Below are 4,441 nucleotides of genomic sequence, written 5' to 3'. Positions count from 1 at the left end.
CCTCTCCCTTCTCTTTACTTGGACTTCACCCAAGTTCAACATCAAGCAGCCATCCTTTGCTTCCTCTCCTCCTTAACCCTTGTGTCTGTTCCATCAGACAATCCTGGTCTCTGCCTCAAACCATGACCCACCTGTGACCACCCACCACTCTCACCTCTGTCACCAACCACCATGATCTCTCCCCTCCTAACTGGGGCCCTTTGCTTCTACACCAAGCCAAAACTCTCTCTTAATTGTGGTGATAATAATCTGGGTTTGGTTTTTTTTTTTTTATTAATAAGACCATTTAGCAATTCGTGTTACACTTAATAATGGGAGTGGGGAGCTAGAGACATGACTAAGTGATTAAGAGCACCAGTAATCCTTCTAAAAAAATCCCAAGTTCAGTTCCCAGCATCAATATGGGTGTCTCACAATTTATAACTCCAGTTTCAGGTGTATCTGATGCCCTCTTCTGGCTTCCTTAGGCACTGCACTCATGTGGTGCACACACCACAGACAAGCAGGTACACATAAAGTAAATAAAATAAATTAACCTCTTTTTTAAAATGAGACTCAGATTCTACCACGTCATTGCTCCCCACATCCATGTGCCTGGCACATCGCTGGTGCTCAATTTCATCTCAACTCTTATCTGTATGGGAGACGAGGGTGGTTCTGGGTTTTGAATGGACATGATAACTAGAATGTGGCAGGATGTGAATAGGGGTACCAAGCCAAACCCCCACAAGTACTTCCTAGCAGTCACTGGGGTGGTGGGGGGGAATATATTTTTCACACAAAATGTCAATGGTTGCCCCTCCAGGAAAGCTGTGCTTTTTACGTGCCTGCCTCAGTCCCCAAGAGCCAAAGGATGTGCTGTTGCAAGAAGAGCAATGTATCCTCCACCTCCACCATCAGGGAACTCAGGACTCTGGGATTCTGCATCCCAGATGGAGGCACTGGGGAGGAATGACATTTAAAACATTCCGCGGGGAAGACACCACCGTGCACAGTCCCCCTGCATGAGTTTGTCAGGTGGAAGTGGGGTCCCTCTCACACCAGCGCCAGTGTCACCCCTGTCCCTTTACAAGGCCCTGAGCTCTGCCTCTCTCCCTGGTACCCACCTTCATTCCCATGTCACCTTTCTCATTCCCTACCATCACCCCCCTCCAGTCACAGTAGATTGCACATGAAACCCACTCCCCAGTGGACTCTCTGCATCCCTTGTTCTTAGAGTACCTTCCCCCCAAATACCCGAAGAGCTGACTCTCTGTCACCGTCTTGTCTTTATTCAAATGTCACCATCCTGTGACCTTTTCTCTACAATAGGAACAGACCCTGAGCCCCGCCTGCGTATTCCTTCCCTCGTCTATTTTTTTTTCATAGCACTTATTGCCGACTGAGAAATTGCATAGTTTCCTTATTATTTTTTGCTTATTGTTTGTATTCCTTTCAGGAACTACGGCCCCATGAGGGCTGGGACTTTGGTTAAATGTGCTGTGCATGGAGCCTGACTCCTGGGAGGGAAGCAAATACAAATTTGTGGTGGTTGGATGAATTTTTTAACTCACCATAATAAATAAGACAGAAAAAGAGAAACTGCAAGAAAACTGGGTCCTGCTGGAGATTGTATGCATCCCAAGGGCACATTGGGGGGAAGAAATCAATATTCATACTACAGAGATAAACCTCCGTATGTGTGGATTGTAGCTGGAAGGGAAAGGCTACCCTCCGTACCAAGCTTATTGGCCATGCCTGGCTGGGTGCTGCCTCCTGCCGGTTTCTGGACACAGCCCGCACTAGCAAGAGTGTGAGGGAGAGCCAGAACACGATGAGCAGGTCCTGTGTGGTTACAGGTGGAGATGTGGAGATGGTTAGAGGAAAAGCACTGTGGCGTTGATTCTATGGCCTGAGCCCAAACTGACTCAGAGGACGTCCTGCAGAGGACGGCTTAGAGCAGGCAGGTGGGCTGACCAGAAGAGGTGGGCGCCCCCTGCTGGCAGACACCCCTGTTTTCCCTCCACAGCAGCCAAGGGACCACGCAGTGGTTTCTCATCCCTGAGGGAGGGTCAGCTTTCTTCATCTGGAAGGGGAAGGACATTTTTGTGTGTTGTTATTGTTCTTAGCACCGCATTTTTATATCAAAGTCATTGAGGATGTAAGTCAGAGAATTATAACGTAAATCAAGGGTGAATAGTTTAAAAGACATGGCTGTCAGCTCCTCTTCAACGGAAACCTGTGGGGAGCATCCTGGGGTAGAGACATCTCCGCGCCTTGTACTCACGGCTGCAGCCTACCCACAAGATACGAATAGATCCTGCCTCCTTGACCCTGACCTTCCAGTCTGTCTCTTTTGAAGCCTTTGTTACTGCCAATGAGCCTCTATATAGAAAGATTGAAGGTGATCGATCAGTAGATAGGTCCATCAATAGGTAGACTGGACAGACAGAAAGTATACAAAAAATATATATATATAGGTAAATGATTGAAAAAGAATTAACAGATGGCCGGTAAATAGATACACTGATAATGATGGTGATGATGATGATGATGATGATAGCAAATGATGCATGGATAAAACCAAGTAGACAATGGATAGATAAAGAGAGAGGCAGATAGATAGATGAGGTGTGCCTGCAGCCCACACCTGTAATCCTAGTACTCAGGTTAAGGCAGGAAGATTACTAGTAGTTCAAGGCCAACCTAAACTACATAGTGAGAACCTGGCCAGCCTGTGCTACATATGTGAGACTATGTCTAAAAGAGAGAGAGAGAGAGAGAGAGAGAGAGAGAGAGAGAGAGAGAGAGAGAGAGAATAGGTAGTTAGAGGATGGTAGGCAGAGATACGAATAGATCAATAAACTCTAGATAAATAGATGATGTGTAGATAACAGTAAATAAACAAATGATACCTAGATCAATACTTAGTAGAAAAGTCCATCAATAGCCATATGATGGATCCATCGACAAATGGCAAGGTGAGGAGATTAACTCTATCCACACAAGGGAGATGAGCAGGTACACGCTGAAACTGCCCACTAAGGCTCCCCTGCTGACCTCAAGGCCTCCCCAAAGGCAGCTACAATCCACCCACTCTCTATCTGTGACTTGCACCTTCAGACACCACCCAAGATCCAAGTTCATGCTTTTCCTCCCATCAGGAATCTCGTCTACCCACAGCCACAGTGTGAGCTGAGGCAGAGCCCAGGGTTCAGTCAGAGTGGAGTTATGAGGTTGGGTGGCTGCTTATGTCACGGGCTTGGCCCCTCAGGCCCTGCTCAGACACTGAAGAATATGGTGGTGACAGTGGGATCCATCCAATGGTATGTCTGTCTGTCTATCTGTCGGACAATGAACTAGCTCAGCACTGACCTTCCAAGTCAGGTCCCTTGATACTTGTGAGCGTCATGCTTGGTTGTCAACTTAACTACATCTGGAATTAACTAAAACCCAAGTGGCTAGGCACACCTGTGAGGGATTTTTTTTTTTCATTTTGTTCAATTTCACTTCATTCCAATTAAATCATTTGAAGTGGGGAAACCCACATTTAACCTTCATCTGCTGAGGTGGGAAGATCCACCTTTAATCTGGGCTGTGCCTTCTGCTGGCAGCCTACAGAAAGGACATGGAAGAAGAATGCTCTCTCTCCCTGCTCGCTCTTGCTCTTGCTGATAAGCCCACGTCTTCAGGATTCTGACATATATTGAAGGCCAGCTGAGACATCCAGCCTCATGGACTGAACAACTACAGGGTCCTTAGACTTGCCATGGGTAGACAGCCATTGTTGGACTGACTGGATCACAGCCTGCGTCTTAGTGTTTCTGTTGCTGTGAAGAGACACCATGACCACAGCAACTCTTATAAAGGAAAAACATTTAATCGGGTGGCTTACAGTTCAGAGGTTCAGTCCATTATCTTCATGGTGGGACATGGTGGCGTGCAGGCAGACATGGTGCTGGTAAGGTAGCTGGGCGTTCTACATCTTGAGCAGGCAACAGGAAGTGAACTCAGACACTGGGTGTGACTTGAGCATATATGAGACCTCAAAGCCCACCTACACACACACACACACACTCTGCCTCCAACAAGGCCACACCCATTCCAACAAGGCCACACCTCCTAGTAGTGCCACTCCCTTTCGGGGCCATTTTCTTTCAAACCACCACGTACAGCCTGTAAGCTATTCTAATAAATCCCCTTTATATACATTCATTATATCAGTTCTACACCTCCAGAGCAGTGGTTCTCAACCTTCCTAACACTGCACACCTTTAATACAGTTCCTCATGTCGTGGTGACACCCAACCATAAAGTTATTTTTATTGCTACTTCATAACTGTAATGTTGTTACTGTTATGAATTGTAATATAAATATCTGATCTGTGGCCCCTGTGAAAGGGTCGTACGACCCCTAGGTTGAGAACTACTGTTCCAGAGGGTACTAATACCTTGTGTGTGT

The sequence above is a fragment of the Peromyscus maniculatus genome, chromosome 12, assembly GCF_049852395.1.
Source record: "Peromyscus maniculatus bairdii isolate BWxNUB_F1_BW_parent chromosome 12, HU_Pman_BW_mat_3.1, whole genome shotgun sequence".
Classification (NCBI taxonomy): Eukaryota; Metazoa; Chordata; class Mammalia; order Rodentia; family Cricetidae; genus Peromyscus; species Peromyscus maniculatus.
The sequence above is the reverse complement of the archived record's forward strand: the minus strand, read 5'-3'. Positions refer to the sequence as shown.